Source organism: Neofelis nebulosa, chromosome 9 (genome assembly GCF_028018385.1).
Source record: "Neofelis nebulosa isolate mNeoNeb1 chromosome 9, mNeoNeb1.pri, whole genome shotgun sequence".
Lineage (NCBI taxonomy): Eukaryota > Metazoa > Chordata > Mammalia > Carnivora > Felidae > Neofelis > Neofelis nebulosa.
The window spans coordinates 110,280,089-110,305,693 of NC_080790.1; the positions used below are offsets into that span (position 1 = coordinate 110,280,089).

Here is a 25,605-nt window from a genome sequence, read left to right on the forward strand (position 1 = left end):
GAAGTTCAGAAAGACATCTGTCTGGGCAGGAGAGAGAGATTTAGGAACCATGAGGAAATGGCTGTCTTTCAGAGAGATTCGAGAAGGAGAGGGAAAGGGAAAAGATGGGAGAGAAAGGAAATGTTAGTGAAAACTAACCTTTCTAGGAGTGAGCACGGGGCAACTCTGACGTCATGGAAAGGGAAGTGGGGAGACTGTAGCACATACCGGACCCAGGAGTATTATCCCTGAAAAAGTTTCCAGGTGGGGGGAGAAGCCAATGGAAGGTTACAGAGCCATCTCTGTAGAAAGGCAGGGCTCCAAACAGGCAATTGGATTTGGCCATTAGAAGGTCACTGGTGACGTCTGAGGCAGCAGGCAGTGACAGTGCCTGAGAAGCGATGGGGAGGAGGGGAAAGAAGAGAGGCTGGGAAAGTGGAAGTTTTTCTAGGATAGAGAAAAATCTTTGAGAGAGAAAGAGACACTGGAGATGTAACAGCTCTCTTTTTTCAATCCCAGATCTCACATCCGTGGCTGAGCAGAATACCTAGGACTCCTCACCCCCTAAAAACAAGGTTGGCTGTAAAACGCGCTCACTGGTGTAGAAGGATGCTGGGGATGTTACATGGAGAGGGAACGTGAATTTTTCTCTAGCTGCTGGTCACAGAATCTCCTTGCCTTATTTCCTCCATCTTCAATGAGGATCAGAACACCTGATATTTTTTTGTAAAAAAAAAATTTTTTTTTACTCAAGTATAGTAAACATACAATAGAATGTGTACAGAATTTTACCAGCCAACTGTTGTATTTTAAACATACAAGTTATTAGAGAAGTAAATATGATGACACACTGATTCTCGAAAACACAGACTACACCCCTGTATTTTATGAAATTCCCCGTGGCTGGTCAGACCCCTCCCCCCTCATTAATATGTATGATACCTACAACATGGAGTTCCCCAAACTGTGTGAAACAGAAAATTCCGATGATAAAATCTCCTCCTCCCCATGTCAGGTCAGACACAGTCCACGGTTCTTCAGCTCTCTCGAGAGTTGCTTGGGGGAACTAGTCAGTTATTCGGTGGAAACAGCAACCACCACAGTGGTTTCAAGATGGAAGGTGCTCTGAGAGTGCTAATTACTAGTGTTTTTTGTTTGTTTCTGGCCATGTATTTAGACAGTCTTCAGCATTGGCTCGCTAAGTGTGGACCTCAGACAGCAGCAGCAGCATCACTCACTCCAGACCTCCGGCCTCAGCAGCCCGGGGGGGTGGGGCCCAACCACGTGCGTCTTACCCAAACGCTCAAGGTGGGGCTGCTTTGCGCTAAATTTTACCTGCAGCCTTTCCGCACAGCGGCCCTGACCCAGCGGTTTCACCTGGGGGCTTTTTACACAAATGCAGAATCTCGGGTTTCGTCCCAGACCCGCTGAATCACCACCCGCAGTTAAACACGATCCCCAGGGTAGTCGAGTGTGAGAAATGTCGGTCTGTATTACCGTGTCTGCCTCATGTAATGAGGACCTCTCCTCCAGTTAAGTTAAAAAACCTGACCCGAGAAACGGCGAAATTGGCTTGAAACCTCCGGCTCCCTGAGCCCAATGCACCGCGCAAACTGCACGATTATCTTCCCGCAGCGATGACAGGGCTCAGTGTCAGGCCGGGTAAATGGGGGGCGCCAAGAGGGGGAGACTCCGGGCGAGCGCTCTGCCTTCCAGGTGGGCCCCAGGAGCAGGTGTGGCGGGAAGGCGCGAGAAGGGGGGCGATTTTCACGCAGGGGAAGGAGCTATAAGGGACCTGGGGGGGGGGGGCGCAGGGAACGCCGCGGGGGGCGGCTGCAGGGAGCCGGCTGCCCCGCCCGGGGCCCCGCGAGAGAGGGGGGCGGCCCCTCCCCTGGGGGGAGGACGGCAGGCGGGGGTCTGGGGCGGAGAGGGAGGTGGGTCCCGGGCCGGCGCGGGGGCGGGCGGCTCCGCGGCTCCCCGCCCCCGGCCCGCCCCTCCGCGGCGCCATTTTGCAGGCGGCTGTCGCGGGGACCGGAGGCGGCGGCGGGCACTGCGGCGCCGAGGCGCGGCGGCAGGACGGGAGCCCAGCGAGCTGCAGCCAGGTGAGAGTCGGGCCGTCGCGCCCCCTGCCCGGCCGGCGAACCGCACCTGCCGGGCCCGGCCGCGAGGTGCCCGCCGCGCCCACGAGGCCGGCCTGGCACGGCCCCCGAGCGCTGTCACCGGCCCCGCGGCGCGGCCTGCGCCCCCCCAGCCTCGGCCCTTCCCCCGGGTCCCCGCACCCGCGGGCCAGCCTGGCCTCGGGGCCCGTGGATGCCCGGCGACCCCCAGTCCCCGCCGCCCCACCGGACCCGGCCCGGCCCCCGGGCGCTCACCCTGCCCGCCGCGCGAGCCTCAGCGCGCTCGGGCCCTCAGGCCGCGCCGCGGGGAGGCAAGTGGGTCCCCGGGGACCGGACTGGCCGTTGCCGCCGCTTCCTGCCGGGCCCTCGGCCCGCGCGTCCTGGGGTCGCTCGCCCCTTCATCCCTCCGCGGGAGGTGCGGCTGGCATCCCCGCGCCCCCCGGAATTCAGGGCCATCAAGAGGGCGGCGGGGGGTGCCTTGCACATTTTTTGCTTTCTTCCCTCCTACAAAGGCTGCGCCAAGTAATTTTAGAAGCTTCTGCCCCGACCCCAGGGCCTTTCTCCCCGGCCTGTTTCCCGGGGGGTCGCGGATTCCCCTTGTTGGCTGCCTTGCTGGAAGGAGGAATTGAGCTTTTCCAGTGTGACTACTTTAAGGGCTCAGAATTTTCTCCTTCCTTTGACTCTTGATGTACCCTTGAATGGATAGCTGACAGGAACTCGGCCTACAGGCTGGGGGTTTTAAACATGACTGATGAGAAATTCTTGATTGTCAGGGCAAAGGGTAAATGAGGGCAACTGCAGGTGGAAGAAAGTCACCCATAAGGGATTTGTGGGTCTGGGGCTTCAGCTGGAGCTGTTACTTTTATTCTTGCAATGCTGGAAGATGGGAGGGGGAAGATGCTGTCCCTGCTGACATCTGGGTGTGCTGAGAAGGCTGGTGATGTGCGAGGACAGGAGACCGGGAGTCCCGAGGCAGTCTGGTTTGAGCTGTCATTAATTGGCCATGTGACTTCTCCCGGCCAGTTCTTCCTCTCTCAGGCCTGAGACAAGAATCAAGGGTAGCTGGAGCTTTTTTATTTCTGTTTTTTGTAATTGAATTCTGTTGGGCAGGGGCCTCCCCATTTCCAGTTGTGTCCACCTGCCTTTTCACCTTTGCACAGGACTTTCCCTGGATGGCCCTGAAGGTGTTTGAATCTGGTGAGATTTAGAAAGGGCCTTTCAGCTCAGAAATTCTGAATTCTGGAAGGGGTTATGGTTGACTCTGTCAGGATCATTGCACTTGTCCAAAATGTCGTGGCTTTTGGGCACCAGCCTTTTAATGGTTAGCAGTGGGTGTGCCGTGTAAGTCCTCGTGGCACACCTGTTAGTTAAAGGAGATGAGCAGGTGTGTCCAGCCAGCTACCTGTTTCACCTGACGGCCTGAACATGAGCTATCTGCTTTCTAGACCATTTCCTTTGTCAAAATGGCGACTGGCTCCTTTCTTTGAAATCCAGGGCATTTCTCTTGGTTTCTTTGCTCCGAGTGGGGGGTGATTTTTTTTTTTTTTTTAATTTTTTTTTTTAACCTTTGTTTATTTTTGAGAGACAGACAGAGCATGAATGGGGGAGGGTCAGAGAGAGGGAGATACAGAATCTGAAACAGGCTCCAGGCTCCGAGCTGTCAGCACGGAGCCCGACGCGGGGCTCGAACTCACGGACCGCGAGATCATGACCTGAGCCGAAGTCAGACGCTTAACCAACTGAGCCACCCAGGCGCCCCCCCCTTTTTTTTTTTTTTAAAGAAAAGAGGTATTTCAAAAACTTTACATATTGTCTCCCCCCCCCCCCCCCCCACACGGTTGCATAGTAGTCGTGTTTTTTGACTGTGGCAAAGTTAATTAAGCTGAGTTTTAATGTCTGGATGTTTCAGAAATGTTTATGAAAGCACCTGGCTAGAATATTGTAGGAGGTTTTGCTACGTTTCATGCCACACTGCCTGTGGCGTTTGTGTAGCAAAGGCCAGAGGTCTTAGCGTTGCAGAAATTAGGTTATCTCAGGAGCAGCCTCCCATAGCCTTCCATTAGCCCAGCTGCTAATTTGGTGCCAGGTGCTGTTTGAACAAATCATTGTTGAATGAAACCCAGTCTTTTGCCCTCAAGGAGCCTAAGGTCTGGGATATTGGAAATCCTGATTTGGCCATTGCCATCCTATTCAGTGTCTCTAAAGACAAATCTGGGATCCTTTTGGGGACTCCTTTCTGGCACCACTGGTAGCTTGAGGAATTTTCCCATTTTGCTTAAGGGAATTAAAAGTCAGCAGTCATAATTTGCAATTACATAGTGCTTTGTACTTGTAAATGAAAGCTTTTTAAAAACTTATTTTTGTTTAATCCTCTTAGGCTTTTTTAATTTAAACATTTTATAGTCCTTCCCTGACCTGTTTCCAGGCCTTGCCTATAAAATTCCCAACACGCCAGTCGGTTCCCAATACCAGATAACCTCATTAATTCATTTTTACTCCCTGCTGTTCTTGTAGTTACTCTCTTCTCAGAGGGCTGCCTGTCTGGGCTTTTTATTTTGCTGGGGAACATTTCCTGCTCCAGGTTAGGCTGTGTGTTACTGACGCGGGATTTAAATGAGCCCTGTGTGTGCTTTATGGCACTGTCTTCGATTTTCTCCCTGGCTTTCTATTTCTAGCCTGTTATTTTGTCACAGGGTCTAGATTGTTGACTCTCGAATGACTGAGGTTTGCTTCCATCTTATACTTTTCATAGGACTTGCACATAATTAATACATTTATTGAGAGCCTGCTGTGTGCCAGGCAATGTTTTTGGTGTTTTGGATGGTTCGTTGGAGATTCTCTGCCCACATGGAGCTCACACACTGGTGAGGAGGCAGACCATGAGATCTGGTGCCCGAAGAAGAATCTGGCAGGATTGAGGGCATTAAGACTTAGGGTGGGAGCTGAAACTTTGGAAGGATAGACAGGAAAGGCCTGAGTCACCTTTGAGTGAAGACAGGAGGAAGTGAGTCATATGATATCTGGGGGAGGAGCATTCCCAGTGGAGGCAACAGCAGATGCAAAGGCCCTGAGGCAGGAGGAGAGCATTTGGTTTTGAGGTCAAAGAGATCTTGGGAGTTGGATCTTGTAAGGCCATGTGACACTTAGTGAGGTCTGTGGACTTTACCTTGAGGGGAATGGAAACCTTTGGAGGGTTTTGAGTAGAGGGGACATGGGCTGACATAGCTTTTAATGGGGACATGCTGGTTGTTGCTGTTTGAGAATCAACTAGAAGCAAGGAGGGCAGGGCAGCTGTGTGACCTGCTAGTGCAGGGCTGAGGGTGGTGGTCAGACTAGGGTAGCCAGAGGGTATTCAAAAATGAAGGGATTCTGAGGTGGGGCCCAGGAAATTGCCGATAGGCCAGAAAGAAAGTTGGGGGCAATGCCCAGGGTCTGGCCTGAGCACTTAGAATGAAAGGGACCGAGATGTCGGTGATGGCTGAGGAGCTGGTATAGCTCCTTCTCAGGTTAAGTTGTCACACTAAACTGACAAACCCAAATGCAGTCATAAAGGGAGAGGGTGCATGCTTTGGGGGGGCTCCTCCATGGAAATGTAAATCTTCTTGAGAACTCCTCATTACCTTTCGTTTTAATTCTCTCCTGTGACCTCAGCAAGTCTTCAGGTGTAGGTGGCCTCTAATGCCCTCTGAACGTTTACTTACGAAGGAGAGTTCCATCTTATTTATTCAAGAGCCATTTCTTGCGCTGCTTCAGTGGGGTTACATGTTATGCAGGCCTAGCATCTAAAGATAGCACAAAAAGCAAAGATCTGGATTCATAAAAAATGACCTTTGAAAATTCCTGTATCCCAGGGAGTGTGGCAGGCACGATCTGCACATACGCTCTGTAGGGAAACCTCTGAGTGTTTACATGTAGTGAACACAGTCGTGGACAGTGTATAATTTCACAGAGGATCATATTTGCGATTTAAATCAAGTGTTCTCATGGTCACGAACTATTGAGTAGCTTTAGGTTGCAGCCCAAAGCCACTTTCTGTTGGCCATTGTCTGGACTCCCAGTTCTTATTGATGCATAATACTCTCTGTGCAGCCTCCGGGAGTCTGTCCCTCTGTAAGGACATCAGAGTGGCCTTGGGCCTTTGCTTGCCTGGCTGCCCCAAACCATGGTTTTCTCTAGTCAGGAAAGCCTTCTTCATATACAGTTCTTCTCATAGGTTTTGCCCGAAGTGGCACCCTGGTGTCAGTTGTCCTAGGGCATCTTAGTGAGTTTCTGGTGGAGACTCACCCTTCTGGACGGCCACCTCTCAGTTCACTCTCAGTGTGAATCTTACACAGCCAAATCCCCCCATCTTCTCAGTCGAGTGTGAGCTCAGTTTAATAAAATGCACTTCCCCTCTAGGAGCCTCTCCAGGTGGTAGAGAAGACCCAACAAAGACTAGACGGTGGGCCCCGTGAGATAGGGCCAGTGCAGTAACGACAGCGCCAGTATGCATCGGTTAGGTGCTGAGCACTTGAGGTCATTATCGTTAGTCCCAGCAACTGGCAGGCGGAGTGCTTCTGTCCGGGCTTCGTTTTATTGATGAAGAAACTGGAGTTTGGTTAATTTACCAGAATAAACTCTTGGGTCTCGGTTTCTGCTCTTAAGCTCCAGTTATCCGTGGGGCCCTCTGAGATATTATGCCATTCCCTGGTCTTGTCTGAAGCTCTGGGTTTTCAAGTTCCTGTTGGCCTAGAAGAGGGCAAAGAAGCTGGTGGTGGGTGCCAGGTGCTCCGCCTAGCACCTCCTGTGTTCACTAATGCCCTTTTATCACAGCAGCCCTATGAACTAGGTATTAACTCGTTTCTGCTTTACAGCTGAGGATGCCAAGATCTGGATCCTTCTTCCTTTTTCCTGCCTTCCTCTTACCTGGCCTGTTTTTCATTCCTGGCTATGGTATTTTCCTCTGTGTACCCCAGCTTGGGTCCTTCGCTCCTTCTATTCCTTCATCATTTCCTGTAGGAATTTTCCATAGCCCCCCTCCCCCAACACATGCACCTTGCTTTTACATGGTCTCTCTTTGAGGCAGTAGCCCTTTGCCACCAGCTTCATTTTATTAAACTTGCATTAGCTTTTTCATCCCGGAGCATCACTTCATCAAGGAGGTCTTCGTATTAGGACTCTGGATGGTCTTCTCCACCTTCTTTTCTTTAAAAAAATTTTTTTAAATGTTTATTTCTGAGAGAGAGAGAGAGAGAGAGCGCGAGCGAGCACAAATGGGGGAGGGTCAGAGAGAGAGGGAGACACAGAATCCGAAGCAGGCTGTCAGCTGCTGAGCTGTCAGCACAGAGCCTGACGTGGGGCTCAAACTCATGAACTGTGAGATCATGACCTGAGCCGAAGTCGGATGCCCAACCCACTGAGCCACCAGACACCCCATCTCCCCCCCTCCCCCCTTCTGATGGAGAGCACTGCTGGAAATGCTGTTTCTCATACATTGCTACTGTAGTTGGAATTTCAGCCTCCCGTTGCTTTGGCTTTCTTGTTCCCTATTCGGTGCCGGCTAAATCATTTGTTGTCACCAAAGGCAAATTAACTGGCTGGGGGTGCAATCTCTTCCCTGTCTAACATGTTGAACTCAAACCGGAGAGTTTCTCATTCAGAAGGTCTGGAGGTGGGGCCCAGTAATTTGCATTTCTAACCAGTTCCCAGTGATGAGGATGCTGCTGGTGGGAGAACCACTGGCCCCTGTGCAAATCAAGTTTTATTGAAACACAGCCATGTGCGTTCAAGACCCCATATGACCTGCAGGCCTAAAATAATTGTTGTCTGGCCCTTTATAGAAAAAGTTTGATTACCTCTGCTTCACAGTATGGATGTATGAGATCAGCGCTGAATATTTTCTATTGAATTCATATTTTATCAAGAGCTCTTCATATATTAAGACATTGATTCGCAAATTATTCCACAAAAGTATGGTATGGGGAATATATGCATATTTTGAAGTGTTAGGGAGTATAACATGCATGACGCTTCTTTTAAGTCTTCTGTTTTATCTAAAAATAACGTGAATTTTTTATTCTATTCCAGAAACATCAGTGCTTGGTTTAATATGAAACATTTTTTGTCCTTAATCTTTGAGTAAAGTTGATGCTACTGGATATGTTATTTTAATCCTGCTTCACTCTGTTTGAGAAATAAGCCATTAAGATTTGCATTTTTTTGTCATAAAGTTGCAAATATTTGTCTATGCTTTGAATTCAGATCTGTCAGTCTTTTTCTTTCTTGTGCCTTCTCTATCCTGAGATTTTAATATTCCTTTATATGTGTCTTCATTCTTTTGAAAAATATGTGGCTATAATTTAATAACTATTGGAGTGTGGCATGGAGTAAGGATTATTTTTTCTCTACATTTTTCCTAGCACCATTTATTCATTAATTCATCCTTATTAAGTTAAAATGACACCTTAATCATATGCTGAATCTGGAGATCTGTTGTGGGACTTACTTTTTTGTTCCATTTATCTGTCTATTCCTTTGCCATGACCTAGCTATTTTCATCGTTATAATTACTTAATAGTAGGCTTTGCTGTCTGATAGTGCCTATACTCAATTTTTTTCCCTGTATTTTTCAGTTTAGGGTTTCAAAATAATGGGACATTTTATTAAATGTATGTAAATTAATTTGGGGAGACTTGTCATCTTTATAATAGTGAATTGTTCTGACCAACCACCTGTATTAACTCAGAGTGGTTATGCTATGTGTGTTCTATATGTGCTATATGTATTCTAACAAAGTAAAGTTATTTCTTAAATTTTTTGGGGTTGTTTTCCTCAAGTGTGGCGAGTTAAGGATCTAGGCTCCTTCCATCTTACTGCTGACTTCATAATGTGGCCTCTAAGTTTGCTGTGGAATTCTGTGCGTGGAAGATTGTTTCACAGGCTAGGCTTGGAAGTAGCAGTATTTGCTTCCCACAGTCTGTTGGCCTGTCCCAGAGGCACGGGGGACAGACGCATGTCCTTCTGTGTATCTGTGACGAAAATGAAATGGCAATGGGTCTGCTGTTGTACTTAACCAAACTCTGTTGTTATTTTTCAGTTGATTCTTGAGTTTCTTAGGCAATAATATGGTCATTTGGATTTTTTTTTCTTACACATTTTTCTTAATAAATTGTAGAGTACTTACAGATTTTTAAAAAAATGTTTATTTTTGAGAGAGAGCCAGAGTGCGAGCCGGGGAAGGGGCAGAGAGAGGGAGACACAGAATCTGAAGGTTTCAGGCGCTCAGCACAGAGCCTGATGCCGTGTTCGAACTCGTGAACCGCAAGATCCTGACCTAAGCCGAAGTCGGACTGTTAACCAACTGAGCCACCAAGGCGCACCTAGAACATGTTTTAATGTAACAGTCCTTTTAGTCAATTTTTACTGGAATGCGTTGTTGTATATAGTCTTTAATGATATTAAAGAAGTGTCCTATTTTAAAGGTCTTTTTCACTAAATTGCAGTATTTATACATAATGGTTTTGAATGAACAGTTTGTCACCTTGACATTGACCCTGGAATTTTGTACACCACAAAAATCCTCAGTCGTCTCTGTCCCTGTTATTGTGGTAATTCTCCAAAGAAGTTCAGTTTCCCTGCTGATTTGAGGATGACCTCAAATTTCTTGCCAGGAGAAATTATATGAGTTATATCTTTCCTTCAGGTTCATCCCAAGGGCTTCTATTTTCTAACCATGCTGTCGTATTGTGCAGCTGTTGGCATCTTTTGTGTCTGGGATTCTGACCCACAGGCTTTGAAAATGTGCTCTCCCTTCGAGAAGTATTTGTGGGTTCTTGTTTCCCTTCCTTTACTCTTTCATCCTTGTGAAGATACACTGAATACTCTAGCAATGTCGATTTGCCTCTTCTGTTGAAGTTCTGCCTTTTGCACCTGCCTCCTGACACCCACTGTGAGTTCAGGCCCATGTCTAGGCTGCCCATCCTGCAGCCTGTGTGTGCTGCGCCCTCCCCCCCCCCCCCCCCCCCCCGCCTTCTTAAATGATGGGTTTGCACCCTCACCCCTTGCGCTCCCTGTGGGTCTGCTGTGGACTCCCCTACCAGTGGTCCCAGATGCTGCTCTGAACCCCTTGAGAGGCCCTGGCAGGTGGGTGGGGTAGGGTCTTATTACTTGGGCAGTAAAAGCAGACGGGGTCCAACTCTTTTTCTAGCATTTAGTTCAGTGCCTAGGGTGCTGCTCCAAAATGGCTTCAACTTTTTCTTCACTTTCTGTTTTCAACTCTAAGATCTCCTGTTTTTTTGTTTTTTTGAATTGGTGTCAGGTGTCAGTCAACTCCTGTTTTCCAGACAGCTTTGACTCCTTTTCATTGATAAGTATATATACATCAAGTATGCTTGTGTGCATCTCAAAGTTTCACAAAAAAACACGCATAACCTTGTATGCTGTGTATTCTGAAATTTTGTATTCCTATTTCATGAAAAAATTCGTTGTGGTGCTCTACATTGATTTTGTGATCTGGTCGTGAAATCTGTACATGGCTCTGCTTGTGAGTTTGAGAGGTTATTTATCCATACTGTGTTATGGTAAGGAGCGAATGATGGGGAGGAAACTCTTGACACAGAGGAACCTTAAAAAAAAAAAAGTTTTATTGAATTATTCCGTAAAACTCACCTGTTTAAAGGATATGGTTCTGTTGTGTTAGTATATTCACTGAGTTGTATGTAACCCACTGCTCTCTCAGAACGTTTTTATCCTCCCATGAAGGAACTGCGTGCCTATTTCAGTGGTGGCTCCCCATGCTTCTCTCCCCTCAGCCTCTGGCAACCACTAACCTACACTATTTCTATGGATTTGCTTTATCTGGATACTTCATATAAATGGAATCCTACCTATGTGTCCTTTGTGATTATTTTTTAGCATGTTTTTATGGTTTATCCATGTTGTGGCATGTATCACTGCTGTATTGTTTACTAGTTGATGGACATCTGGGGTGTTCCTGCATTGTAGCTGTTATGAATAATGCTTCTGTGAATGTTCCTGTACAGGTTTTTGTGTGATCATGTTTCAGTTCTTTTGGATAAATATCAAAGGGTGGAAGTACCGGGTCGTACGGTGATTCTGTGTTCAACATCTTCAGGAACTAACAAACTTTTCCGAAGTAGGTGGGTCGGCAGTCTGACAGTTGTCATTTCTCCACATCCTCACCAACACTTGTCATTGTCTCTTTGATTATACTCATTCTATTGGGTTTGAAGTGTTACCTCATTGTGGATCTTATTTGCATTTCCCTAATAACTAATGAGGTGGAGCATCTTTTCATGTGCTTATTGGCCATTTATATGTCCTCTGTAGAGAAATGTCTGTCAAATCCTTTGCCCACTTTTTAATTGGGTCATTGTCGTTTTATTAATAGGTTTTAGGTACCAGTCTCTTACCTGATATATAATTTGTAAATTTCCCCCATTTTATGGATTGTCCTTTTACTTTGTATTTCTGTCCTTTTGAAACACAAAAGTTTTTTGTTTTTTTTTTAATGTTTATTTTTGAGAGAGAGAGAGAGAGAGAGAGACAGAGTATGAGCAGAGGAGAGGCAGAGAGGCTGAGCAGACAGAATCGGAAGCAGGCTCCAGGCTCTGAGCTTTCAGCGCAGAGCCCAACGCGGGGCTCGAACCCACAAACTGAGATCATGACCTGAGCTGAAATCAGATGCTTAACCGACTGAGCCACCCAGGTGCCCTGAAACACAAAAGTTTTTAATTCTGGTTGGAGTCTCACTTATTTTTTTTGTTCTTTTTAAAAATTTTTTTAATATGTCATATCTAAGAAACCATTGCCTAACCCCAAATCACAAAGTCACAAAGATTTACCATTTCTTGTATGTTACCCCTATATTTTCTAAGAGTTTTATTTAATTAATTAATTTATTTAAAGTTACCTCTACACCTGATGTGGGTTTTGAACTCAGGAACCTGAAATCAAGAGTCACATGCCCTTCTGACTGAGCCAGCCAGGTGCCCCTAAGAGCTTTATCTTTTATTATTATTTTTAATGTTTGTTTATTTTTTTTTTTTCCAACTTTTTTTTTTTTTTTTTTTTTTTTTTTTTTATTTTTGGGACAGAGAGAGACAGAGCATGAACGGGGGAGGGGCAGAGAGAGGGACACACAGAATCGGAAACAGGCTCCAGGCTCCGAGCCATCAGCCCAGAGCCTGACGCGGGGCTCGAACTCACGGACCAGCGAGATCGTGACCTGGCTGAAGTCGGACGCTTAACCGACTGCGCCACCCAGGCGCCCCAATGTTTGTTTATTTTTGAAAGCAAGCAGGGGAGGGGCAAAAAGAGAGGGAGACAGAGGGTATGAAGCGGGCTCTGCATTGACAGCATAGAGCCCGATGCAGGACTCAACTCCTGAACTGTGAAATCATGACCTGAGCTAAAGTTGGATGCTTAACTGACTGAGCCGCCCAGGTGCCCCAAGAGTTTATCTTCTGGATTTAGATCTTTGATCACTTTTGAGTTAATTTTTGTATATGGTGTGAGGTAGGGGTCCAACTTCATTCACTTGTGGTGATTTCCAGTTCTCTCAGCACCATTTGTTGAAAAGACCATTCTTTCCTCATTGAATTGTCCTGGCACCGTTGAAAATCACCTGACCATGAATGTTAAGGTTTATTCTGTATTCTCCATTCTACCCCCATAGATCTGTCTGTCCATCCTTCTACCAGCATGTCTTAATTAGTATAGGTTTGTATTTAGTTTTGAAATTAGAAAACGCGAGTCCTCCAGTTTTGTTCTTTTTCAAGACTGTTTTGGCTATTCTGAGTCGTTTGCATTTTTATTTGAATTTTAGGATTCGTTTGTCAATTTTTGCCAGAAAGGCAGATGGGATTTTGATAAGTGATTGCATTGAATCTGTAGATCAGTCTGGGTAGTATTGCCAAGAACTACATATTTTTAACAGAAAAATTTCATGAGATAATATCTATTTGCACTAGGAGCATGTATCCAGATATTCTAGCCTATCTAGTCCATTCCATTTTTTAATTTTGTTCATGGGTTTATTATCTATTATTTGAAAAACCTGCTTCAAGTCAATGGTTCTCAACCTTGACAGCAAATTGGAATCATCCAGAGTACTTTATATCCACGTGGTCTCATCCCAGAGGCTGAGGTGCCCTTGATCAGGAGTCCAGCCTGAGTGTTGAGATTAAGAGAAAAAATTCTCCCAGGTGATTCCAGTGTGCAGCCAGGGTTGAGAACCATTGCAGTAAGAGAACTGAAGTGCATATAGATCCCCCTTTTAAAGCCTGTGCATAGTTGGCTGAACATATTACGGTATGGGAATGTGCATACTATAGCTGCAGAGCCACATGCGTGAAACATTTGGTCACTTAGGTGAGGAATGTGTTAGGTCTGTGTACTTTTTCTTAATCTGCTCGCTAACATTGTCCTCTGGAGAAATGAAATCATTTTGCTTTGGACTTCTGGGTGTGGGTGGTTGTCTCTGGTCTGTATAGAGAGCAAGAATAGAGCAGTCCCTGGAGAGGGTCATTTCTCAGGAATTTTTGTGTCTTTTGCCTTTGGAAATGGACTGATCTGAGAAGAATATGGAGGAAATGCACAGCTATTTTAGGGATTGTCCCTTAAAGAACACTGAAGCTCTTGGCTAGAATTACTTCTTGGTTGGAAGTGTATAAAGCTATGGTCAGAATTACTGAAACGCCATCTGAAGTGGAACTGGTGTCCTGTCTTAGAATATTAAGGGAAATTAGGACTGTGGTGAAAACACTTACACACTTATTTTACTCATTTGAATTTTTTTCTGGTTTATTTTGTGTACTTATAAGCGCACATGCATATTTGTATTTTAAAGTAGAGATACGGGGCCTTTTTAAACCAATTTCTTTTTTTATTTAGCAATGTACTTTAGGCATATGACTAAATCATTAAATAGCCCTTTAAAACATGGCTTTTAACAGCTCATTTGTGCTGAATGCATCATGTTTTATTTGACAAATCCTTCTATTGTTGGGCATTTAGCTTATGAGCCGTTTTTTGCTGTGGGGAACATAATACAATAGTGAACAGCCTTGTATGGAAATCTGTGTGCATTTTTCAGATTATTTCTTTAGACTACTTTTTGGAAGGGACATCATTTGCATTTTTTAAGGCTTTGTTACATACATAAGATGCATCCAGGTTAACGGACTGGGAATTATTGCCATAGTTGAACATTCCTGTTCTCTTTCCTTTTCTTTTTTCTTTCTTACCAATTTGGCCGGAGAATAGAATCATTGTTTATTCTGCTTTTCTTTGATAACTTGGAGTTTGAACACTTCTTCGTTAGGTTTTGGGCCATTTGTATTTTGTTCGGCTTATTTATTTCCTTTACCAATTTTTCTAGTTTTGTGTTCATCTTTTTCCTGGTGATTTATAGCAGTTCTTTTTACAACCAGGATATTAGCACTTTAATTAATGTTGCAAATATGTTTCCCATTTTGTCTTGTAATTTTATGATACGTTCAAGACGTTTTACTTGTAGATCATTTTGGGGGCTTCCGTTTTCAAAATAAAAATCTCATTTTTCAGACTTGAAAGTTTCAAATGAAATATTTTTCTTGAAGATGAATAAAAATCTGTCAGGATATGATTTTGCCTAAAATAAGTTTTTTTAGATTTCACATCTGCCTGTCAAAGTATGAGGAGAATAATCAGCTGAATTTTAAAAAGTTAAAAATGAACTTGGAGATTTTTCAACATCCTGGTCCCAATAAATGAGAACTTTAAGTGGGATCACCTGGCAGTTGGGTGCTGTTATTCTAAACAGCCAGAAAGTGGGGCTAGATGTCACTTAGGAGCTTTCCACTCAAATTAAAAAATATTTCGACACTTTTGGTGGTTAGTGCTTTTTCCCTTTGGGTATGTATGATGTCTGTTTGGGGTTGATGGAGCTCCTGTGCTTTAATTCCTTTTTAAGTCCAGTACTATTAAAAAATTGAGACTTTTGCATCATACTTAAATAATAGCCTCAAGTGACTCTTTCTAATTATATCCTTTAGGCTTTTTCCAAAATACGGACTTCCTTTGTATTCCAGGTCTCTGGAAACACTTGTCCTAACTAGTTTGTAGTATTAGTCTTGTTAACCCGTGGAGTTGTGGGCAGAAAGTTAATAACCTGTGGCAAGGGCTCAGAGCAGGTGCTGGGTGCGTTCTGTGCCTCCCCACAGTTTCTACTGAGAAATGAGACTGGTTTGGGATCTGTTCTGCTTCTCTCTGGGCCTGTGTCTCTGCTTCCCCTCTGTGCCCCTTACTGCCCTTGGCTGGTGGGTCTGTGGGATTTCTCATTTACCTTTTGTGTTCGTTCTCCCACCCACCTTTATCGAGCACCATCTTGGGCAGGGTACTGAGGCACACCTGGGAAGAAGTAGCCTGGCTGGGACCCTGGCATCACCATCTCCACAGGTCTTCCCTGGTTCTGAGTTCAGGATTCTGACCCTGATTTACTTTAATCTGATTACAGGCATTATCTGTTATCACTCTTAGACACTTGGGAGAAGTTTTAGGGAGTTTTGGAATTAGCTTTGGGGTTAGCAAGGTTCCTGGAGAACCTTGTCATCCCTCTTCACCCACACTCCTGGTTCTGCCCCCAAATTATTCCTGTCTTCCACAGTGATGCGGCCCCAGAAATGGGTACAGGATGGGAGGAGCGATAGCAGGGGAGTCCCTTTGAACGGTCAAGGCTGGGTGGCTTAAGGAACACCCGGCACCAACAGGCAGAGAATAGGGGGTTTCAGAGAGAGGTTGGGTCATTAGAAGATACAGGCACATCCAGTTTGAAGGGAAGCACGGTACTTGTTCACGCACTAAGGCACAGTTTATTAGGGGAAAATGGAACCGTTTGTTAGCTGAGCTTGACTTATTACCACTGATAATTGTCATTGGGCTGTGTTTTTAATTTGGTCATTTTGCCAGGAACATAGATCAGACATTGCTCCTTAGATCTTTGGGTAATTAGGAAGATTGGCAAGCCTCCATTCTTCTTGAATGAAGTCATTATTATCCTATTTGTAATATGGGATTAAATATGTTAAGTGAAAGGCATTTTTAATTTTTTTTAAAGACAGTTGCAACTTAAGCATGTGGGCAAAATTATCTTGTTTTGTATGTGTATTCTTGAATTTCAAGCCTTTTTTTTTTTTTTTTTTCCTAATCACAAATACATGTTCATTAGTAATGTGCAACAGAAAAGCATAAAGAAATAAGACCTCGAGGCACCTGGGTGGCTCAGTCAGTTGAGCGTCCGACTTGGCTCAGGTCATGATCTCACGGTCTGTGAGTTCGAGCCCCGCTTCGGGCTCTGTGCTGACGGCTCAGAGCCTGGAGCCTGTTTCAGATTCTGTGTCTCACTCTCTCTCTGCCCCTCCCCTGTTCATGCTGTGTCTCTCTCTGTCTCAAAAATAACTAAACGTTAAAGAAAAAAAGAAAGAAGACCTCACATGCAATGTGACACCCAGGGAGGATCACCGTTAATATTTAGGGAGAGTATTTAGACTGCCTGGTTTACCACATAAGTGTAGTTTTTATATAAAAATGGGGTATGTTCTGACCTCCCCCCCCCCCCGCGCCCCCCCTCCCCCCACACCTTAGTAATAGAGCATGGCTGTTTTCCTGAATGGCTGTGTAGTGTTTTATTATAAAGCATTTTCTTGTCATCATTTAGTTAGCCAGCCCTTAAATATTGGGCATTTACTTGTTCTACAACTAAAGTGACTATAATTGTACTCACTAGGTATTTTCTTAGAACAGTGATTTTATTGGATATACATTTTTAAAGGGGTGGATGTCAAACATTTTAACCAAAAACATCTAGCTGAAAATGAAGGCGAATATTTCTCTGATCTTGGAATGACGAGGGACTTCCTAAGCCTGAAAGTATTAGAAGCAATTGCAAAAAGATGTTAGATTTGACTTTAGAGAGATTAAAAAAAAAAAATCCTTTATTTCAAGTGACAGAGAGGAAAAAGCAGTCATTTATTTTTTTTCTGGGGAAAATGTTTGCAACATGGCAAAGGGTTAATTAATGTCCTTAATTTGTTAAGGAGCTCTTACAAATGAATGAGAAAAAAAAGGAAGCCTACTGAAAAAGTGGACAAAAGGCACTTTACAGTTCATAAGAGAACTATAGATACATGGATCAAAGAAATCAAGATTGAAACCAGATGTCATTCTTTGCATGTCAAATTTGCAAACGTTAAAAAAAAAAAATCTAGGACTGGCAAATGAAGTTAACATACAGTTTTCTTCTCTTGTGCTTTCTTTGTTAGCTTGTCAGTTTTCCCAGAAGGAGTTGGGAAGGTTTCCCATTTCCTATTTCTTTACCAGAAAGGATAGGATATAACTGGCCTGTGAATTTTGTATGAGCCTGGCACCTTTTTCAAGCCTAGGTCTTTGCTTTTTTAATTTTGTCTATTCGTTTACTGTTATTCAGGCTTAAAATTTTTTTTTCCTAAAAAAATTGTCCATTTCATTTAGATTTTGGGGTACATACATGTGCTTCCTTTGTTAAGTCCTTTAAAAAATACAAATTCCATGTAGAAGCATGAAGGGTATGTAGTATCTTGTGTTGGCCCTTGCTTTCAGAAGATACTCGCTGTCCTGTTCCACAGGTATTTTAATTTTCATTGAAGTCGTTTTTTTCTTTTTTGAATTAGGTAGGTAGGTATTTTGTCAGCTTTTTTGGCGTTTACTAAATTGACAAAATGATTTGGTTGCTTAGTTTCTGGCCTGTGAATGGTACTGGCCCCCAGGGCTATATCCTTCCTGCTTCTAAAGTATTAACATCCTTTTTTAAGGAAATGCTAAAATATAGAGATGACAGTTATACGAATATGGATGTTATTCCCCCTCCCCCAATTTTTTGGATTTTTTTTTTCTCTGTGAAATCAAAGCCTGAAAATCATAGCTTTTAGTACCTTTGCACGCCCCAATTAAGAATGTAGAGAAGCCCTGTGAATGTTTTCTTGTGCGTTCACAGTGGCCTTTGTGGGGGACAGTCAGGTGGTGCGTCATTGAGCTCCTAAGTGACGTTTCCTCTGAGCTGCTCACAGGGCTCTGGGCTTTGATCTCAGCCTTGTAACCTTGCGTGCAAAGGGCAGGTCTTCATGTCGAGTGTGGTGGCACACAAACGGGAGGGGTGCTGGCTGGCGCCAGGACAGAAGTTCAAGGATGCGCCCTGATAACTCAGTCTTGTTTCTGTTCGGCTCCTCCTGCTTAATTCCCCTCTCAAAAATATATTTGTATTTTTCCAATATTAAAACTTATGACCCAATTCTGTGTTTTGGTCTCTGATAGTCGTCCAGTGAAGTAGAAATCCAGTCCTTCCAGACACTGGTTGTACTAATCAGCTTAAAAAATACTTTCCAAAAACAAATCTTCATGGGGTCATAGTACTTGCACTCACCCTTCTATAATTTTTCTCTTGATTTCCAGCTAAAGTGATTTTGTTAATTGCAGCTTTGCCCTCATGGAAACCTTTTTTTCTTTTTTTTCTTTTATTTTTAGCGTTTTAAAGGATTTACAAAAGAAGCATACACGTGTTGGAAAATAATTCTAACTTGTCAGAATTGGATAAAGCAAATTTTGAAAGTCACACAGCCTCTTTTACCCCCTATACTTCAAGGCAGTTTGATCTTTATTCTTTCCAGCCCTTTCTTATGTCCACAAATATGTTCTGTATAATTACACTTTTAATAAAAATGGGATTATACTATACATATTGTGCAACTTGCATTTCTCAAAGGACAAAATATATAATTTCAGTTTAACCGAAAATAAGCTGTTCTTTTAAAGCTTTTCTTTTGTTACTTTTTTTCTGTTATTTCCATTCTTTCTCTTCTTGACTAATCTTCATTGATGGAAGTTGCCTTTGTGCTTCCCTTCTGACTCTAAATTTTTAATAAACATAGCTTAAAATAGATTTGTGGTTATGAAGATTTTATTTTGGGCAATAAATTACCTTGTTTTTCCTCTTTGAATGCAAAATGTTTTAGCAACAGAAAAATAACTTCTCCATTCATATTCTAATCAATTAAAATAAGTAGTAATTTTTTTGTTCCAAACAGCAAAAGACCAATGTTTAGTTTCTGAAATTAAAAAAATAGGATCACTGGAGGCTTATTGAAGGCTGGATGGTACAAGTCTGATGGCATTTGTGTTGCTTATCTACCTCTAGAAGATCAGTGATTGTGATGCTAACTTGCTCCAAAACAGACTGTGGAGTTGGAAGAGTCACAACATTAAAAAAAAAAAAAAAAAAAAAAAAAATTTGACTCACAGCTAACTTTTTCTCCCATCCAAGTACTAACCAGGCCCGACCCTGCTTAGCTTCCGAGATAAGACGAGATGGGGTGCGTTCAGGGTGGTATGTCCGTAGACACAGCTAACCTTTTCTAACAAAAAGAACTTGTTGGTATCTGGCTAAACTGTCATCACCTGTGTGGTTTTAGTTTTAAGTTTGTTTATTTTGAGAGAGGGAGTGGGGGGAGGCAGAGAGAGGAAGCGGGAGAGAATCCCAAGCAAGCTCCACATTGTCAGCACAGAGCCTGATGTCAAGGCTCGAACTCATGAACTGCGAGATCATGAGCTGAAATCGAGTCGGACGCTCAACCAACTCAGCCACCCAGGCACCCTTGTATTTTTCTTTATAATGGAGGGCCAGGCTGGTGACTGGTGCCTTGCCAGCTGTTTCAGAGATAGCTCCCCAGGTCAGGCTCTGGGTTCTTTTTTATTGTGATGCCTCTGCATAGGTACAAGAGTATAAAAAACACATTCATTTAATAAACAAGAAAATGAGTATCTGTGTACCTATTGATAACCCAGCCTAAAAAATGGAATGTGACCCAGCTTTTTTATAAGCATCCTTCCGATGTATATTAATACATTTGTAAGACGCTTTAAAAGAAGGTGATTTTTAAGAAATCAAATTGTCTCTTCTGTTTTCCCTATTAAAAACAGCATCAGCAGTTTATTCTAGTGGCGGCACTGAAAGCAATGTAGAGTTATAAAGGTGAGGGCTCCGTTGTCATGGGTGTAATGGGCTCTGACCCCTACTGTCATCTATCTTAGAAGCTCCAGGACCCAGACCAGGCCTTTCCCTTCTTGGGTTCTTACTTGTAAAGTGTGGACCCAGTAGTTCGGAGGGTGGTTATGAAGATAATTGCGCAGGTATGATGTGTTAATCTTAAAAAAAGAAGTTACTTTACCGGCAAATATGGATATATTCTGGAATAACCAAGACTTGCAACTTTGGACATGCAAGCTATGCCCAGCAGATAAAGGAGGAACAGGTTATTTTACAGAGAAACAAGAGGAAGGTGGGAGTTGTTTTGAAAAATCCATTGGAGGGGCGCCTGGGTGGCGCAGTCGGTTAAGCGTCCGGCTTCAGCCAGGTCACGATCTCGCGGTCCGTGAGTTCGAGCCCCGCGTCAGGCTCTGGGCCGATGGCTCGGAGCCTGGAGCCTGTTTCCGATTCTGTGTCTCCCTCTCTCTCTGCCCCTCCCCCGTTCATGCTCTGTCTCTCTCTGTCCCAAAAAAAAAAAAAAAAAAAAAAAATGTTGGAAAAAAAAAAAAATCCATTGGAGAAAAGTGGGAATCCAGGGTCATAAGGGTTTGTCATTGTCTGAGTCCCAGGGGGGTGGTTATTTTATTTATTTATTTTTTTATGGGAGATGCAGTGTACATCTTTCCCTGTTGGGGTCTGTTATTGATGATTCTTTCCTGTTGAGATTCTTCTGTTGGGGGCTGTAATTGACAGTTCTTCCTGCAATTGACATTCAGTGGTACTGGCTCCCTTTCTAGCCTCCTGACTCCACTTTATTGAGTTTCCTTTTATAAATTTTCACATTTTCCCCCTTTTGATCATGATCTTTCTCCAAAAGCATTGCTGATCAAGAGTCTGATTTTTCTAATTCTTTTGTCCCTCAGTTCTAGGAAAGACCTTTCCTGGGTATAATGTCCCACACTGGGGGGAAATTATTTGGATTGGAAATCTGAGGTCACATTTGAGTAACAAGGAGGAGGAGCAGGGAGAACAATCAGGTACCTCCTACTTCTAGTCCATATTTAGCACGATTGTAAGTGTTGGAGATCATCTCTTCTTGGGTACGTTGTTAGAAAAGTTTGACAGGCAGCAAGTATGGAATCAAAAGTAACGTGACAATTCCAAATTGTGTGGTGGTTCTAAAACAGGATCCTAGATCTCAAAGTAGCCAACTAAAAATATTCATTGGCACTCATTCCAGTTTAGGGGAGAAAAGATCCCCCTCCAGAGGCAAACCCAGAGTCCTGTATGCAGGTGAGGAGTCACCCATTGAGCAGGCATGAAAGCAGAATAGTGAGAATCTGAGAATTAACCGAGTACATTTGGGAAGATACAGTGCAGGTATAAGCATGAAGCGGCAGTTGGTGGGCTTTTTGCAAAACAACAAAACTTCAAAGACATTTTAAAACAATATTGTTATCTCAAGAAAACTGTTCTAACCAAATGTGTCAATAGTACAGTAAAACTGAAATTCAGAAACCACGAGTTTTGGAAAAGAATCCAGAGTCGGTTAACAATAGTCCAAATGAAAAAGAGAGACTTTGTATCCTGAGCCTTCTAACAGACCTGGCTTCTTGAGGAAGCTGTCTCCTCAGATGTTGTCTGCTTCAATACAGGGAAATCTTTACTTTCAGGTCATCAGATGGTGTGTAGGTCCACTCAGAGTTTGCTTTCTTTAGACATGTCCATGAATCTAAGAGTCTATTCCCTGGAGTTTGGCAGCACAAGGGTTGGTTAGCAGTACGTAAGAGGGGCCTTTCCAGTGAAGTTGAAGAGACTCTTTCTGGAGGTGTCTTTTCTAATAGATAAAATCTCCAGTTGCAAGGTGTGATGCTTTTCTTTTTTTTTTTTAATTTTGATTATAAAAATTATAAATTTTTTTATATTATAAAAAATTTATAGTATAAAAATTATAAATATTTATTTATTTATTTATTTTGAGAGAGAATGTGAGCAAGGGAGGGGCAGAGAGGGAGAATCCCAAGCAGGCTCCCCACTGGCAGCACAGAGCCTGATGTGGGGATCTAACTCACAAACTGTGAGATCATCACCTGAGCTGAGACCAAGATTCGAATGCCTAACCGAGCCACCCAGGCATTAAGGTGTGATACTTGTCTTCATCTCTCAAGAGTGCATGGTGAAATTGCTCTATCAATCTTCTGGTTATTTTTAGTAGGAGCAGTTAGGCCTTTACAATATTGAAGTATATTTTTTGTGTGTCTGTGTTTATTTTTGAGAGAGAGAGAGAGAGAGAGAGAGGGAGAGAGAGGGACAGAGAGGGACAGAGTGCGAGGGAGGGAGGGAGGAGACACAGAATCCGAAGCAGGATCCAGGCTCTGAGCTGACAGGCTCTGAGCTGTCAGCTCAGAGCCAGACACAGGGCTTGAACTCACAAACTGTAAGATCATGACTTGAGCCAAAGTCGGACACTAAACTGACTGAGCCACCCAGGCATCCCCGAAGTGTATCTTTATTAATTGTGGGTCAGAGGAGTCAGGGGCCAAGTGCTTTGGACCTTCTCTGACTATCTCAAAGGGTAAAAGTCTGTGAGTTCTGAAGGGGTGAATCTGAGTTAAGAACGGCCAGTGGGAATGCTTTAGGCCAAGATGATATGGGAGGTCTCTATAAACTTTGCTGATTGAGTCTTAATAGTGTCCTTAGTGCATTTGACCAACCTGAGGATTGAGAATGGTATTGCCCAGTGAGTATTGTAAAACTGGTGAAACAGTGCAGACTTATTCAAGCACCTGGTAAAATGGGTTCCTTGAGGACTATGAAGTTAAAGAGGGCTTCTCCACATTGGTATAATTTTTTCTTTAATCTTTTTTTTTACATTTATTTATTTTTGAGAGACAGAGCGCGAGTGGGGGAGGGGCAGAGAGAGAAGACACAGAATCCGAAGCAGGCTCCAGGCTCTGAGCAAGCTGTCAGCACAGAGCCTGATGGAGGGCTTGAACCCACGGAACATGAGATCATGACCTGAGCCGGAAGTTGTACACTCAACCGACCGAGCTACCTAGGTGTCCCGTTATAATTTTTTCTAGAAAAATTTTATCTACACAAGTAGCAGTGGTCTGTCTACAAGAGAGCTTTGGTCCAGTGAGAAGACCTACAAACCATTACTAGAACATACTTAAATCCATGAGATGGGGGTAGCTGTATGAAATACATTTACCAGAACTTGAATGGCCCCTTAGGTAATTTAAAATGAGCGGTGTGAGCACTTTTTTCTGCGTTGTGTTTTGGATGCATGGGACAAGTGGGATAGACACTTTTGTAGCTTTATTTCCCCACCAATATTGGTCCATGAATTCGGCCAGATTATTTGGTCTAACCCACAGTTCTTTTTATCAAACCAACAGTGATTAGGTTCCCAGTATTTTTCCTTTTCTGGAGCCAGTTACTGGTCAGTTTTTCAAAATCTTCATTTGGGAGAATATCCCTTTGGACTGTGACAGAGGTTTGGCTCTTGATTGCTTTGAGAGCAGTGCTTTGGTGGAAATATCAGCGAGGTGGTTTCCTTTGGTCTCCACAGAGTGGAGTCTAGAATGCTGAGGAACTTTAATAAAAGAGTATCTGGCCAAAGTGTGGCATTTGATAAAATTTGGACATAGGAACCATTTAAAATTTTATCCCCATTGGAGGTGAGAGCACCTCATTGTTGGGTACCATTCCAGAGTCCTGAGCTACCTCAAAGGTATATCAGCTATGGGTATAAATGTTTGTGGTTTTACCTTTGGCCAAGGTACAAGTATAGAACTTGGCCTGTTGGGCTGAGATAGCGAAAGGTAAAAGTGCTGCCTCGGTGGCTTCAAAAGGAGTCACGCTAGCATTCCCAGCACAGGATTTGCCATTTTCATCCTTTAAGAACCATCGGGACACCATGAAAAATTTGCATCGGTTAGAGGAGGTTCCTATAAACAGTCACAGGGAGTCAAGAGGTGATCTGTCCATCTGAAGCAGTTGTGAGTGGTCTCTGCCAGGGAGGAGGGAGAATAGCAGGGTTAAGGTTCTCGCAGTGAGGAGGAGTTATATGAGGAACAGTTAGGGGGATCTCCTGGGTGAGTGCAGTGGTGAGGATTTAGGGGGGCTTCTCTGTACGCGGCACAAGTGTGCTTAGAGGGAGGCCTGTGACCCTTCACGGGCCTTAACTAGAAGGGCAGTGGCAGGAATGGCCCTGAGGCAAGGAGGGAGATCCCTGGCCATGGGCTGCTCCAGTGCTTGGTTCTAAGACCCCAAGGGTCAGTGATGGTCCCCCATGTTTTTGGGCAAGTACTCCAAGGGCATTTTCTTCCCTCTCACAAACAATGAGAAAAGGGGAGTTGATAATTAGGATCTCTGAGGGCAAGAGGCTTTATTAGACTTTTCTTTATGAAGTCTCCGAAGCTAGGTCTTCTCAGTGTTTCCAAATGACGCAGTCAGGTTTGTCAGTTTTTAGTAAAGCCTATAGAGCTTGAGCTGTAAGAGAGAAGTTTGGAATCCCAATTTCGACAGTAGACAGTCAGTCCAAGAAAACTTTGTAACTGGCATTTAGTTGTAGGTTTTGGGAAGTTCAGGATGCCACGAAAGCTACCTGGATCTAAGTGTAGGCCTTGTTCTGAAATCAGGTGCCCTCAGATGAACTTTAGCTTGAGCAAACTGCAATTTTTCTTTAAAGACTTTGTCCTTTTAAGGCCAAAAGTTTTAACAGGTGAATGCTGTCTCCTGTGAAGAGGTTTGAGAAAGGGAGCAGAGAAGCAAATCATCTACATGTTGTAACCAACCAGAGCCTGCAGAAGATTTTATATCTTCCAAATCAGCTTTTAAGGTTTGTAAAAAGTTAAGAAGGACTCTCTCTGTAACTCTGGAGCATTACTGTCCAGGTATAGTACTGTTCTTCCCAAATGAAAGCAAAAAGACAATGGTTATCCCTGTCAACTGGATAGTAAAAGTGCACTGTATAGAACAATTATAGTGAAAACTTTGCTTTCAGTGGGGATGGATGTCAGTGTGTGGGGGTTAGGAACAATGGGGTGCCAAGGGATAGTGTTATTTATTGCTCTGAGGTCCTGGACTAACCTCCATCCTGAGCCACTGGGTCTTCTGACAGATAAAATGGGGGTATCACAGGGACTAGTGCAGGGGATAAAAAGGCCCTGAGTCTCTGGTCTCCTATTATGGGCTTGATGTCTTAAAGGGCTTTTTTACTTATAGGGTATTAGCTCTGGGGAGAGGTGTTGAGGGATCTGTTTGAATCTTGATGGGGGGTGCACTGTGAATTCTGCCAGTATCAGTTGGGGAATCTGCCCATAAAGAGGATGGTAGCTGATCTAATAGGGATAAATGATCAGTGTCCCCAGACTCTATTATAGTGCCATCAGGGATGTTGAAGGGTCATTTAATTCATGTGGTTGGCGATTTTGATTCTATAATTATTTCTTTTTTCTGGGAGAAATT

At 43.8% G+C, this 25,605-nt stretch overlaps 1 protein-coding gene across 8 annotated transcripts in view; it reads left to right on the plus strand.

Moving 5' to 3' along the window:
- Positions 1-1,949: 1,949 nt before the first annotated feature.
- The window catches only part of SLC23A2 (solute carrier family 23 member 2), a 134,417-nt gene continuing 110,761 nt past the window's right edge, over positions 1,950-25,605 (plus strand). For 6 of the 8 annotated variants that reach the window (XM_058684966.1, XM_058684967.1, XM_058684964.1 and 3 more), the window contains exon 1: positions 1,950-2,081. The gene's annotated coding sequence lies outside the window, so the exon portion shown is untranslated. The remainder of the gene's footprint in view (positions 2,082-25,605) is intronic. The other 2 variants (XM_058684965.1, XM_058684969.1) reach the window with 2 other exon arrangements.